We start from the raw sequence: 16,058 nt of genomic DNA, 5'->3' as shown, positions 1-16,058 counted from the left end.
CATAATCCCACATGGTGGAGATTAGGGCCTACTTTTTCTTCTATGAGACACAGCATCTCTGGTTTAATTCCTAGGTCCTTGATCCATTTTGAGTTAAGTTTTGTGCATGGTGAGAGATATGGGTTTAATTTAATTTTGTAGCATATGTATTTCCAGTTTTCCCAACAACATTTGTTGAATATGGTATCTTTTCTCCAGTGCATGTTTTTGACACCTTTGTCTAATATAAGATAATTGTAATTTCGTGGGTTAGTTTCTGTGTCCTCTATTCTGTACTATTGGTCTACCAGTCTTTTTTTGGTGCCAATACCATGCTGTTTTTGTTACTATTGCTCTATAGTATATTTTAAGGCCTGGTAGAGCGATGCCACCTGCTTTGCTCCTCCTGCTAAGGATTGCTTTAGCTATTCTGGGTCTCTTATTTTTTCAGATGAATTTCATGATTGCTTTTTATATTTCTATGAGGAATGCCATTGGGATTTTGATTAGAATTGCATTAAATCTGTATAGTGCTTTTGGTAGTATGGTCATTTTGATAATATTAAATTTGCCTATCCAAGAGCAAGGTAGATCTTTCCATCTTCTAAGGTATGCTTTGATTTCTCTCTTTATGGTTCTGTAGTTTTCATTGTATAGATCTTTCACCTCCTTCCTTAAGTTGATTCCCAAGTATCTAATTTTTTTTTTGAGATTATTGTGAATGGGATAGTTTTTCTCATTTCCTTCTCAGAGGCTTTGTTATTGATATATAAAAATGCCTTTGCCTTTGACTTATGGGTATTGATTTTATATTCTTCTACTTTGCTGAATTCATTTAATAGTTCTTGAAGTTTTCTGGTGGAATTTTTTTGGTGTTCTAGATATAGAATCATATCATCAGCAAATAGTGCTAATTTAAGTTCTTCTTTTCCTATACATATCCCTTTGATTCCTTTTGTATGTCTAATTGCTCTAGCCAGTGTTTCAAGAACTATGTTAAATAGAAGTGGTGAAAGAGGGCATCCCTGTCTTGTTCCAGTTTTTAGAGGGAATGCCTTCAATTTTTTTCCATTTAGGATGATGTTGGCCTGAGGCTTAGCGTAGATAGCCTTTACAATCTTGAGATATGTTTCTGTTATCCCTAGTTTTTCTAGTGTTTGGAACACAAAGGTGTGCTGTATTTTGTCAAATGCTTTTTATGCATCTATTGAGAATATCATAGGATTCTTATCTTTAAGTCTATTGATGTCATGAATTACATTTATTGATTTTCGTATGTTGAACCAACCTTGCATTCCTGGAATGAATCCCACTTGATCATGGTGCACAATCTTTTTGATATGTTTTTGTATTCGATTTGCCAGAATTTTATTGAGAATTTTTACAACTATGTTTATTAGAGATATTGGTCTGAAGTTTTCTTTCATTGATGTGCCTTTGCCTGGTTTTGAGATCAATGAGTCTGGAATTACTGCCTCTTTTTCTATTTCCTGAAATAAATTAACGAGTATTGGTATTAGTTCTTCTTTAAAGATCTTGTAGAACTCGGCTGTGTATCCATCTGGTCCTAGGCTTTTCTCAGTTGGTAAGCATTTGTTGGCTTCTTCTATTTCCTCACTTGATATTGGTCTGTTTAAATTGTGTATATCTTCCTGTCTCAATCTGGGCAGATTGTATGACTTAAGAAATTTGTCAATGCTTTCAATGTCTTCTATTTTATTGGAGTATAAGATTTCAAAATAATTTCTAATTATCCTCTGTATTTCTGTAGTGTCTATTGTGATATTTCCTTTTTCATCATGTATGCTGGTAATTTGATTTCTCTCTCTCCTTCTCTTTGTTGTGTGGCTAAGGGTCTGTCAATTTTATTTATTTTTTCAAATATCCTACTTTTTGTTTTATCAATTTTTAATTGTTTCTTTTGTTTTGATTTCATTGATTTCAGATCTAATTTTAATTATTTCTTGTCTTCTACTACTTTTGCTGCTGGTTTGTTCCTCTTTTTCTAGGGCTTCGAGATGTAGTCTGAGGTCATTCATTTGTTGACTTTTTCTTCTTTTAAGGAAAGAACTCCATGCAATGAATTTTCCTCTTAGTACTGCTTTCATAGTGTCCCAGAGAATTTGATATGTTGTGTTTTTATTCTCATTTACCTCTAAGAATTTTTTAATATCCTCCTTGATGTCTTCTGTGACTCATTGTTCATTAAATAGCATATTGTTTAGTCTCCAGGTGATGGAGAAATTTTTATTTTTTATTTTGTCATTAATTTCCAATTTCACTCCATTATGATCTGATAAAATGCATGGTAGCATTTCTACTTTTTTGTATTTTCTAAGAGTTACTTTGTGGAATAGTATATTATTTATTTTAGAGAAGGATCCATGTGCTGCTGAGAAGAAAGTTTATCCGCTTGATGCCAGTGAAATATTCTATACATGTCAGTTAAGTCTAAGTTATTGATTGCTTTATTGAGTTCTATAGTTTCTTTATTCAACTTTTTTTTTGGAAGATCTATCCAGTGGTGAGAGAGGTGTGTTAAAGTCATCCACAATTATTGTGTTGTGGTCAATTTGACTCTTGAACTTGAGAAGAGTTTGTTTGATGAACATAGCTGCACCATTGTTTGGGGCATATATATTTATGATTGTCATGTCTTGTTGGTGTATGGTTCTGCTTCCCTTCACAGTGCAGATAGTACATCCCACTGTACAGAGTTATCAGCAGATTTGTGTCACAGTCACTTCCCTGGGCCCAAACTGACTCTCCAGCTGGCACCTGCTGAGCCAGTAAAGAGAAGGTTGAGTCTTGGACATATAAAAAAATTAGTTTTTTTTTCTTCCACACAGAAAGTTCAGACAAGGAGACCTTCTTAAGTTGTCTTCCCTGGTGGCATAGTATGAGCATGCTATGAAGCATGGAAAACAGCTCCTCATGCAGAATCCAGCCTATATAAGGCTCCTGTCTACTTAGCCTGCACATTTGCCCTGTGCACATTTGCCCTTCAGCCTGCTGAAGGAACAGTTCCCCTACCCTGCCCGGTCACTTGAGCATTTGGTGTTGGTATGCTCCATTCCTCCTACCACTCTAAAAACCAATATATCTGGTTTCACCTGGTCACTGATAGGTTGCTCCCCAGTACTTTCCCATGACTCCCATCCCCTTAATATTCAGCAGCACACCTGATTTGGTTCAATGTTTTCAGTAGCAGGTTAGTGCTGTGTACCTATAACCTGACATTTTCTACCTTCCATAGCAATCTTGATGATTGTCTTTTAGTTGAATATCATACTGAGATTTTTTTTTAAATCATCATGTGTCATGTGCCTGTATTTCACTTGGGTGGATAACAACTAGGTTGTTATACAACCAGAAAGTTAAAGAAACTTATAGGTGACTGATATAAAAATTAAATGAATTTTGGTTATGTGAATATGTTATTAATATTGGTTGTGTGAAAGAAATGATTTAAGTAAGTTGTTTAATAAGGTTGGTGGAAAATTTTGAAACAATTAGATTCAAGAGTTGGGATGCACAGAGGAAAACTTGGCCATTTGCCCTTTGTTTGATGTCAAATTTTCAGCAAGATAGTATCCCACATATTTTTAGAAATGAATCATTCTTTGCTCATGGCTTATTTTCACAAAGAAGATCCTTCAAGCTTTGGGGTCTGTGTTTGCAATAGATTTTATTATTCTCCAACTGTCTCATATATTCAGGGAAGAAATATATGTTGGGGTCCTTTTCTCTGTGTCTTTGCACATTTTAATATGTAACAGATTTTATCAAGTAAAAAGTGGACATCTGAAATAGAAGATGTAATATTTCTGTGGTGGACTATATATATTCTCCATAGCATTTTTATATTTACATATATTTAATACTATATCTAAGATAAGAGATTGAGGATTTGAAATGTTACAGGTTTTATCAATTATGTTTGAAAATCTCAGCAAAGAACTACAGAGGGAGACTCTCCCTCAAATTCAGATGAAATGCCAACAGGAAGAGGCTGCTCACAGTCACATCTGGAATCTGCTGGGAAAAAAAATACAAAAAACAATACTTATTTTGGTACTCAAATTAAGAGTTCTTAATTTTTATGGCATTTGATGATATTTGATGACCGGTTGTTGTGTACAACTAGATAGAATCATTGTTCTTGTTCATTTGCTTAATTAGAAGTCACATGCTAAACTGTCACATGTGCTTTGTGCTTGAATCCTATCCTCTTATTGTTTGCACGTAGAAAAATAAATTATGTCATCCCTGTATAATTATTTATAATAATTCCGCCACTTCTTTTAATTATTTTAATTTTAGGGTGTACTGGGGATTGAAGGGTCACTCAAACACTGAGTCACGTCCCCAGCCATAGTTTTGTATTTTGTTTAGAGACAGGATCTCACTGAGTTGTTTAGTGCCTCACTTTTTCTGAGGCTGGCTTTGAACTCGTGATCCTCCTGCCTCAGCCTCCTAAACTGCTGGGATTACAGGCATGCTCCACTGTTCCCAGCTTATTTTAATTATACTTCTTTTTTTTGTTTGAGTTGGCTTATATAATGAAATGGCACAAAAAATTATGATGTTAAGTGATAGCTGTATAACTAGTAACTACTGTGATAAACCAGAGTTTTTGTAAATGGATAATTTGCTAACGTTTCATAGATAAGCATAATACTGATTTTAACTTTGAGATAAATAATTTTCACATTATCTTAAAGAGAATATTCTTTTTTATCTGCAGGTCATATTTCAATAAAACTTGCTAAAAGTATCAAATGTTTCATAGTTATGTGAGTTTCAACACCTGTCAATTTAAGTATCTACTACCACTCTTAGGGCATAGAGTAGATCCATCATCTAAGGGTGGCCCATGGGTTTCTCTCTTATTGTTTGCACATAGAAAAATAAATTATGTCATCCCTGTATAATTATTTATAATGGTTGTGGTCAAACCTTCACCTCACTCCAATTCCTTCAAATACTCGTCTGTTCTCAGTTCATATAGATTTGTCTGCTTTAGAATGTTATAGAAATAGGACCATACAGCACGTTCCTGGAGATTGTATTCTTTCACTCACTGTAGTGTCTTTGAGGTTCATACATAACTGTTGCTTTTCATGGTTAAGTAGTATTTCATGTATGGTGCAACAAAGTTTGCTTTCCATTCACCTGTAGAAGGATACTTTTGTTGTTCCTAGAGTTTGGCAGTTATGAATAAGTTTCTATAAACAAACAAGGCATCAAATAGGTTTTGCCATTATCCTGTTGATCATGTATTTCACTCTTCTCTGACCAATTAAAATAAGGCTGTACTAACAGTGGTACTTAAACAGTTGTACTTAAAATAACAGTTTACCTCCTAGTCTGTACATTTCAGAGAGTGAAATATCATAAACATTCACATTTGCACCAATCATAAAAAAATGCAATGATCAGAGCCAAACTGAAATTCAGAGAGTACTTACAAAGGCATGAAAGGTAATCTCCAAAGAATGAAATAAGTAATTTGAATCACATAGGAAATCTTATTGAAAATTATATGGCACAAGAGGACCAATTCATATTTTACAGTGCTTAAATTTAGCGTCACATTCTTGAATTCTTGGCTAAAATATGTCCAAGGGATTGAATAAATATCATTTCATAATTAAAAAGACTAATGTTATTTCCTGTGCACATCTCCTCATTGAAAAATGTAACCAGTGCATATCCATTAAAAAGACTGTTATGGACTGAATTATGTGCCCTCAAGTCTACATGTTGAAGCCCCAAGCTCTGATGTTACTGTGTCTGGTGACAGGACCTGTGTAGATGCCATTAAGTTTAAGATCAAGCAAAGTCCAAAGTGAGAAACCCTTATTCAATAGAAGTGGTGAAAACAAGGGAGAAACAGGAGTACCCAGAGAAGATCATATGAGCTCACAGAGGACTAGTCCTTGAGAAGGGGGCTGGCAGACCAGTCATCAAGACAGGACTTGCCAGAATCCACCAGAACTGTGAGGACATACTTCTCTGTTCCTTAAGCATCAAGTCTGTGATATTTTGTTATGGAGGCCCAAACACAATCATTACAAAGATAGAGAGTAAGAGGAAAAGATTGATGCTGAGCAAATAATATGCTAAGTATTTGAAGAAAAGGAATGGGTGTGAATAAGAAGTAATTATTTGATACTTTGTGGTTAAAAGAAAGTAATTACAAAGATTCTACAAAAAATGAACTACACACTTAAAATTGTTCATACTTACTCTACAAAAATCATTATTTAATAAAGCTAGCTACTAAAGCAAAAATATACATAACAAATGCTAGAAGGTTTGGTTAGTGTAAAAGAGTTTTGAAACATGCCAATCTTTGGATTAGAAGAGAGAGTGATGTAATTCCGAAATGGTTAGAAGGAGATGTGTTGCATATATACAGATTTGTCTTATTTAATAAAAATGTAACAAGTAATGTGATAAATAGAGAGCTGGGGAAAAGGAATAATAACAATTTCATTGATCCAATAAAAAGCAGACAAGGAGAGTTAGAGAAGAAAAGAGAAAACATGACTCATGACCACCAGTTAGGGACAGTCTAATGAGGCCAAAGTTACCAGAAATTCCTAAGTGAATTAAGTCAGTCACTAAAAGGCAGAATACTCAAATTTAAGATGAACTCATTTTTTGTCTACATATATGCAATATTACATAAATTTTATAAAATACAATCATATTTTGTACATTTATATATTTTATGTTTTTATCTTGTATATAAAAGTGAAATTTAAAATAAATAAAGAAGGGTTGAAAATGTGGGAATAAAGTTGTAAGGATACAAATGGACTATTAAGTGTTTTCCAATATTTTTTTCTCTTTCCTTCTTGGTTAGTGACAGACCCTAAGGTTATCATGTGCATCTTGGTGTACAAACCACTAATTTTGTTAGATGAGAGGTAGATAAAGTTTTATCTCATTACATCACTAAGCTTTTGCTGACTTCTTTAGCTTTGCAATATGAAGCTAAATTCTGAACTAACATATCAAGTAGACAAAGGCCAGTGGAGCAAACCTAATATCAGATGAAATACTTATTAAAGTGAAATGCATCAATACTTAAAAAGATATTTCAACTAAAAAAGGAAGCTGCAATAAGCATGATCCAGCAATTAAGTCCATGAGGTCTTTTAAAAATATAGTACTGAAATAAATGCACCAACATTTAAAAATGAACTACATATTGAAAACATATACTGTAAAAAAATTCAAATATTGTACAATCTGATGGATCAAGCAGAATGAGTAAATTTAAAGATAATGTGAATAGCACACCCAATAAATTTACTCTTTTTAAAAAATATTTTTAGTTGTAGATGGACACAATACCTTTGTTTTATTTTTATTTATTTTTTTATGTGGTGCTGAGGATCAAATCCAGTGCCTCATATGTGCAAGGCAAGTGCTCCACCCCTGAGCTACAACCTCTACTCTCCAATAAGTTTATTCTAATAGATAAGTGTAGAGTATTTCACCAACAGACACTCTATAATCTTTTCAAAGAAACATTAAGTTTTTGCATATGTGGACCATTAATGAGACAAAAAATTTTAAGTAAGAATAAAAAAAAGTTTACTTAGTTTTTTTTTGTATGCAGACAACTATACTCAGTGCTCTCCATGTATTATCATTTTATAATCCTGAAAATGATGACATCAATTATGGGACATAAGGAAATGAAAGGTAAAAGAGGTTAAGAACCTCAACCAGAAAAGGAAAAAATTCATAATGTTCGCCCAAGCAATCTGATTCCTAAGTTTGCATTGCTAACTACGTAATAATCCACAAAGATTGATTATAGTAAACTACACAGGTTACAAATTTGTGAATGCATAAGCAACATATGTAAACTAGATTTTATTTGCATATAGCTGGAGCACATCCTTCAGTCCATTTAAAATTATCTGTAGATCACTTGTAATACCTAATATAATATAAATACTATCTATATATTATACATATGTAGCATATATGCATAGTATAAATATATAGTGTATTTATAAATACAATATATATACTATGCATATATGTGTATGGATATATATGTATACAGATCTCTCTCTCTCTCTCTCTCTCTCTCTCTCTATATATATATATATATATATATATAGTTGTTATACATTACTTAGGGACTAGAGACAAGAAAAAAAATTATACATGTTCAGTAGTGAAGAAAAAAATTTTTGATTATTTTTTATTTGTAGTTGCTTGAAACTGTAGATATGGAATCTATGGCTACAGAGGGACAACTGTAATAATAGAAGAAATCAATGATATTGAAGGCCAAAATAAAATACAGAAAATAAGAAACCAAAAGTTTCTTTCTAAAAATTCGATAAACAGAAAACAAATATAGATGATATTGGAAACATAATAATAATCCATTGTAAAACAAACAAGAAAAAGTGTATAAGCATAGTTTTTCAACTCAAGTACAATACAGATTAATTGGACAGTTTGGGTGTCTGCATTGATAGTGTGGGTAGCTTTTCCTTGCCAGGCTCTAGAGGTGTGTGGTGGACCACAGCACCCAGCTGTGGGTAGCTTTTCCCAGAAGGCCCTCAAGCAGTGCGTTTCACCTGGAGCACCTCTGCCAAGACATCTACGACCTGCTTTCACAACCTTGGAGAGGAGGATTTGTGGCCAGGCCTACACATGGATGGCGGGGGCGGGGGAGAGAAAGAGAGAGAGAGAGAGAGAGAGAGAGAGAGAGAGAGAGAGACAGACAGACCATGTCTTAGCCTTAGGTATAATGGTTATTCTTTGCTATTTCTACATTCTGTAAAGTCATCTTTACTTTGTTCCAATCAATCCCTCATTATTCTACCCCCTAGTATAATAAAAAATTATTCATGTTAAAGTTTAGTGGTCAAATTTCTTCATGATTTGTCTTCTGATTGAACTCTGACAATGAAAAGATGTTAAAGTATAATTTGATTAATTTTTCACTAAACCAGTATGCATGGAAGAAAATAAATAATAACTCCAAATTGGTGTGTATTAACCAAACCAATACAAGAACATTATACTTAATGGTCAGAAGTAATATATTTTATACTAATTCCAATATTAAGAAGAGCTGTGTATTAGTTATTAGCCTGTGCAATTAGGAGAGATAATAAAGAAAAACTTATGAAAATTTGAATCAAAATGACAAAATAGTTGTTTTTTTTGGACAGTGTTTTACCTATGAATAATCCAATGTAATCCATAAAGAAATTGCTAGTAGATTATAAAAAAGAATAAAACATTCTTAGCAATATTGCCAAATATATAAAGGGTACAACTATTCATCAGTAAAGACTATTTAGAATATGGAATTTGAAATTAGACTTTTTCACAGTAACAACAAAAATGAGACAGGGCCTGAAAATAAGTCTCACATTTCAGATTTTATTGAGGCAGTTATTAAGAAAAAAAAGATATAAACATAGATATAAAAGATCTGAATAAATGTAGATATAAAAGAAGATCAGAATAAATGTAGACAAATATATGGCTTTTGAGTAGACAGGATCAATTTCTTGTGGTAGCTATTATGTCCAAATTCTAGGGTCCAAGGAAAATCCCAATGGATTTCAGGAATACTGTAAATTTTCTGAATATTTTTATTATATATAATTAAATATAAGTTAAATATACTTAGTACAGAACCCTTTGTAAAAGACCTTAGTGTGAGAGATATACTTGGTAAATATTGTCAGTTAAGAAGCCTGAGGCAAAACAAGGTGATTTAAATCTCAATAAGTTTTCTGAGACTCATTTTGGAAATTATACAATAATAATTTACATCTTATAGTTCTTTAATTTTTCAGAGACCAAATGAATTTTATGGGTAGTTGTGATGAGTGCATGTGTTTACATTTATGGCTTGAAAACTATAAGATGAATGTAAGTATTGGTTATCAGGATCCATTTTTTGGAGGTTTCTACTGGAAGAAAGAAACTTTTGATAGGAAAACCTTGGAAAGCCTCCATATCAATGTCTTTTAACCCTTCTATATGGTTCTAGTGATTGTGTTAAAATAAACCCTTAGTGGCAATAAACCATTCAAGTCATCACCAGATAATCAAGGGCTCTCTATCAGTTTAGACATTTCCTTCATTGTTAATTTATTAGGGCTTAAATTTTTTTAGCTGACATTTAACTTTAACATGAATAATTTTTTATTATACTAGGGGGTACAATAATGAGGGATTGATTGGAACAAAGTAAAGATGACTTTACAGAATGTAGAAATAGCAAAGAATAACCATTATACCTAAGGCTAAGGTTAGAGAAGGTAAAAAAGCTGCCAAACTATGAAAGAGAATATGTCTTCATTTGCATCCTAGCAAATGAGAATTCAGCTTTCGCTCCAACATCTGCTATGAAAGATTGGAGCCTGTGTAAGATCATAAAGTACATAAACAAAAGTTATTTTCATCTATTTGGGGAATAAGAGTGTTTTCCATAAAAACAGGAACGAGCTCATCATTTAGCACATTTTGGTGATTTCCTGCTTGATATTGGTTAAGAATATGAAAAACAACAGAAATATTTTATTTTTTATTTCTTTTCCAGATTTCAGTTTCACTACTGAGCATCATTTCCATTTAAGTAATGACAAAGTTTGCTTTTGGAAATTTTGCAATGGTCTTCATAGCACTGGTGAACTGCCATGGCTGGGTCAAGAGACAAAAGATCCCCTCAGGTAATTGAATTGTTCCTGCCTCAGTCATCTCCAGAATTGGTTTACCATGAGGAAATCAAGCAATGTAAACAATATAAAATAAAACAATATGATATAAAACAAGGTGACAAGTAAGAATTGTTCTTATTGCTGGGGCAGTAATCAACTATTTTAGCATCTCACTTGCTACAAACCTCAGCATATTTTATTTGCTCAAGATTGTCAGTTTCTTCAACTTTATATTTCTTCACTTAAAGAGAAGGGAGAAGAGAGTCATTCTGGTGATGTTCCGGATGATGGTGGTTTTATTTTTCATCCTGCAGAGGCCACCAGAGGAGACCATGTGGGTGAATTATTAAGAAGGAAATGGGAGTGTGAAGACCAAACTGAGGGACGTCATAAGCCTTTCAAATCTGGCCATATTCACTCTAGTAAACTTCATCCTCTTTATAAAATCCTTGATTTGTTTTGTGTTGCTAATGTACTCCCTGTGTAAACACACAGGATGACACAGTTCCAGGCAAGGGATCCACGATCCAGCACCAGGCAAACTGTGGTCTCCTCTCTCTTGCTATTTGCCACATACTTTAGGTCTGTAACCATTCATGGTAGGAGTTTTAATAGACTATTGTATGAGCCAGTCCCCTTGCTCTGCCAGTCCTCTGTCACTGTCTGTCCCTAAGGCCATTTATTCATCCTGATTTGGGTAAACTGGAAGCAGAAACAGGTCTTCCTATTGGTTCTGTAGCAGGTGAGATGTTGTCTGAAAGAATGGAAACCTTCAAGTCTATAGATCAGTAACAGGCACATGGTGACTTCTAGCAGAAATCAATCTGCTAGAGTCTGTAATGGTTCATGCTTCCCACCACTTTTTTCATATTGTCTAAATTTGAGTAATATCTAAAGATATTACAGAAGTCTTTTCTTATGTTTATTAAGTAAAGGGATACAAGGTTTATATGTTTGAGTAGGTATGAAAAACATAAGTTTTACCAAATATGGTAGGAAATATTTCAATATTATAAAGTCATGTGTATTTCACCTACATATTCTGTTTTATCCTCCATTTAAAGCATTTATGATGTGCATTTATGCATTGTGTAGAACTGGTGGTTTTGTTGTCTTAGGAATTATTGCTCTCTTCCATTGTAGTTTATAACACACATATAGGCAACAGTATATTAGATTTCATGCTTTGTACTTGTAACTGTTTCGGATGGCAGGAATGCTCAATTCTAAATCTCATATCAAGGATGTATGTTAGAGATTGATTTTGTTTCATCATGAAGACTTACTTCAGGCTTAATGGAGAGTAGACAGAATTGTTATTAAAATATACACACAATAAAATTCAAGATTGACAAATATATTTAGAGTAAAGTTAACAAATGAGTCCCTAAACTGTACTAAAGAACATTAGATTTAATACAAGCAGGTGAAAGGCCTAAAAAAACAACATCTCCATAATTGGGATGAAGAAGATAGGAACATGATCATGTCCCAATATCAATGCAGTTAGGAAGGTTGTTTCTTCTATTCTTGTCTTGAGGAACACTTTTTTGAAGTTGAGATCTCATTTTTAATATTTCTGTTTTCTCCTCAACCACCTCTTGGCATTTGAATTGCTGAAAATCTCCATTTAAAAATTCATTTTAAAGTTAAAATGAGCAGATTCCAATCTCCCTATTTTAAGAAAAGTCAAATGAACGTAGTAGTATAGAAATCATTACACAATTCAGTGATCCTTTTTACAACCATTAAGACATTTATGCAATCCATATGAAAATAATAGGGAATTTCTTATAAATATCTTTTATTATAATTATGTAAGATATTGAAATAAAAGAAAGTATGGACATAATTATTAATGGAAAGTTCAAATCCAAGAAGAAAATATATAGCCTTATACAATAACTGAATTGTACATTATTACATATATTCTTTTATTATGAAATCTTAGCATTATTGTATACATTTTTAGATCATCTCCACATCTGATTTATTTATATATTATGTAAAGACCATATAGGATGAGAGCATATCTGTCTTCTTTTATATTGACTTCAAAGAATAGTTTATCCTGGAGCTTCTAAAACCTGAGTCAATGTCAGGGATTCAAATGGTGACATTTCTTTTCAAAAGCAAGTCCTGTATAGAAATGGGGAGGATATATAGGAATTAAGTTAAGAAAAGACGTGAAACAATGTGTTGTGGTATAGGATTTTGCTGGGAGCTACTTAGCATTCGGCTGAGAGATAGCAAGTTGCTTAGCCCTGTGTATATTTGGCCCTAAGGGCTTTTCTGAGAGGTTCAGGGTGAACCAGATCTGGCATTAGTCCATGGAGGAAAGAGATGATGAGCAATTTATCTTCCTAGCTCTGTCTTCTATTTCCCTCTGGCTGGGATTGACCCAAAGAAAACCAGCATTTCTGCTTTTCTGCCTTTCATCATCCAGCTATACGGGGGCCACTCTGAAGATAAGGTCTAATACCTACAGAGTGGACTTCCACTCAAGTTAAAGATGGAAAAAAATCCAGATGAACCAACGTGTTGACCAAGAGACCAGGAGATGGTCAAGGAATGTGAGGACTCACACAAATTTGTTTCTGATAGTTTGCCCCTTCTGTCACTCAGGAGTATTCATGCCTTCCAAGAGTGGCTGACTTTCTGAGGGCATGACTTGTACAAGTTCATGGGACTTTGTGCTCAAGGGACCTTAGCCTGGTTTACTGCTCTGCTCTTATTGTTTGGTCTCACAGACACAGGGCACTCCTGTGCTGCAGAAAGTATGCTTTTTACTAATTCCAAAGAATTTTGGTCTCCCCTTGTCCTATGGATCATGTTAGAGACATGCCCAGTGTCCCCTTTTCCAAACCAGGTTCATTTTACTCACACTGTGGAATTCCAGTCATTGAAGCAACAAGTTTGAAAAAAAAGTTTATACATAGGGTGCCTATGCGTGTGGAGACAAAAGATTGATTTCAAATCCTCTTTCTAAGTAGGGTTGCCTAAAGCTTGGGGAAAAGTGATTGTAAGTAATGAGGAGAGAAAGAAATGGTGCTGTGCACATGCATCACCAAGCTTCATGGCTGAATTGGCATGATGAGCAGAGCAGCTAGGACGCCATTGTGCACCAGTTTTAGAGCCCTTTTTTGTTTTGGGGTCCACTTGAAGCCAGAAACCTCTTGGAAAACTTCATAAATGGATCTGAGCAATATCCTTAAATGTGGCTTATGTTGGCTTCAAAAATCAAAAGAAGTCCAACAAACATTGGCACCTCTCTAGTGCGTTATTTTCTTTAGAAAAGATGTTTGCACATATAGATGAGACCACTGGACATCCAAAAACATCACTCATGTTATATATGTTCTTAATTTTTTCAAGTTTAATTTTCCTTTGACATTTTGTTCTTGTCTAATATTATGGTATTTTATGATATTTCAGGAATTTTCTATTTCCTGCTTACAGGTACCAATTAATATAATGCCATTAATAAATGGAATTTGATGTTTTGCAAAATAATCTGTATTCATTCTATACCTCAGCTGGTTTTGGCAGAGTCTGGATACTTTAATTTAATTGGAATATGAGGAGGAATACTGCTCACTATAACTTTCAAACTTTTGTGGTGGTTATAATTTATTCCATTCCTTTAAGAATATGGTTATTTAAGTCATTGTCTACTAGAACTGGTAAGTTTCGGAGACTCCCCCTTGCTCCTGCTTAAGATAATGCCACTTTCTCTACAAATCAAGAAGCAATGTGAGTTTTCCCACCTGCCAAATCTGAGCATTTCAATAATCTCTTCGGGAACAGGTAAATAACTTCAAACCTTGGGGTGGACATAAGTCAAAACTCTAAGGAGCATCTGATATTCAGGAACCCCCCACTTCATGCAGTGGAACAAAAGATTGGTTTGGTCCCCATATACTGGAGTCATTTTAGGTTCCGTGCTTGAAAGTCTCAGAATGTTGATACTTATCCTTTCTCTGAACACATTTTCTGGTACATGGCTATAGATCTTTGAGAAAGTACCATATGAACACATCCTCGCTATTCTTGTGGTGCAACTAGTATCTTTTTTCCAAATACTTAGATCCCCTCAGTCATAGGACTCTGATTCTCTGTCTTGGCTCAGTCTCAGAGGTGGGTGAGGGGCTTTGACTTTCTTCCTCAAAGGCTAAGCTCAGTAATCAACTTTTTAGCTCTCTTCTCCTCTTAGTTTATAGTATTTAGCAGACTACAAAGCTCCCTCAACTGCTGTCTTCTGAATTTGCTCCATAGGGTGCTGCTATCAGGACTTCCTCGAACCTGACCTTGCAGGGTCTCTAGTGAGTCTGTGCTGCCAGGGCTCAGGCTTCACCCTGCATGACCTGTGAGCAGCCTTGGAAGGAACTTCCTTGCTTCCCAGGACACCTCCCTCTTCTTGGTTATACCCTTGTTCATTGAGTATCACTTTCAGTCTCTTGCAAGTAATTCCTCTTCTCTCTAAAGATTAAAATCACATTAACCAAAGGCTCAATTTTTCAAATTGTAGCCAGCTAGGTTGATCTTGCTGGTGATCTCACAGAATCTCCTTGCTGAGAGTATAATTACACAATTCCTTAGAGATGAATAAGGCTGATTGCCCAAATCTCTTTTTCTGCCTATCCATGGTCTCTTATTGGAAATTGTACTTTTTTCCCTTCAGATGTCAAAAATACATCAGAAGTAACACAACTGAAAAACTATTGAGCAGGAAGCTTCAGCAATGTTTGTGTTTGAACACTTGTTAAATCAGAACGATGGTGACCTAGAGCTTAATGTAGTTTTTAAAAAACATAGTTTTAATAAAACTATAAAACTGCATTTTATATAGTTTTAATATTAATTAAAATATATTTTAAATTAATTTAATCTTAGGTATTGATAGCAATCTTTATGACATGCAAGTATCATTGTAAATACAGTGATTTAAGTAGACAGAAACATAAGATTATGATAGATTCACCTCTTTTTGATATCATGCCCTTGATACAGACACTACATAAAACTTTTCAGGAATGAAAGAATTAAATGCAATGTACAAACTGCTCAATATTTTTAAATGGATGGAGACACAGTTTCTCTCTCAGGACTGACTTGTCATTTTTACTATACAAATGAAATTGTGTGGGAATTACTCTGGGCACCATTCTCACCGTGTCTGGAAAAGACTTTACTCCCTAGAGGCTGTTGTTCAGGTGGAAATCTAAAGCATTTTCAACCCAGAGTGAAAGGTGCAGGGTTGGAGTCTCTGGGAGAGCCACTGGTGGGAGGTGAGGGCGGGTAGATAAAACCCAAAAGAGGTCTCTGGAGCTGGTAGAGGAATGGTCCTTACGGGGCAAG

The 16,058-nt window shown here is 34.3% G+C and overlaps 1 pseudogene; it reads left to right on the top strand.

Annotated features, from left to right (window-relative positions):
* The first annotated feature begins 10,621 nt into the window (after positions 1-10,621).
* LOC143398382 (putative taste receptor type 2 member 33) lies at positions 10,622-11,200 on the top strand (annotated as a pseudogene).
* The last annotated feature ends 4,858 nt before the right edge of the window (positions 11,201-16,058 follow it).

Source organism: Callospermophilus lateralis, chromosome 4, assembly GCF_048772815.1.
Source record: "Callospermophilus lateralis isolate mCalLat2 chromosome 4, mCalLat2.hap1, whole genome shotgun sequence".
Lineage (NCBI taxonomy): Eukaryota > Metazoa > Chordata > Mammalia > Rodentia > Sciuridae > Callospermophilus > Callospermophilus lateralis.
The sequence above is the reverse complement of the archived record's forward strand: the minus strand, read 5'-3'. Positions and strand labels throughout refer to the sequence as shown.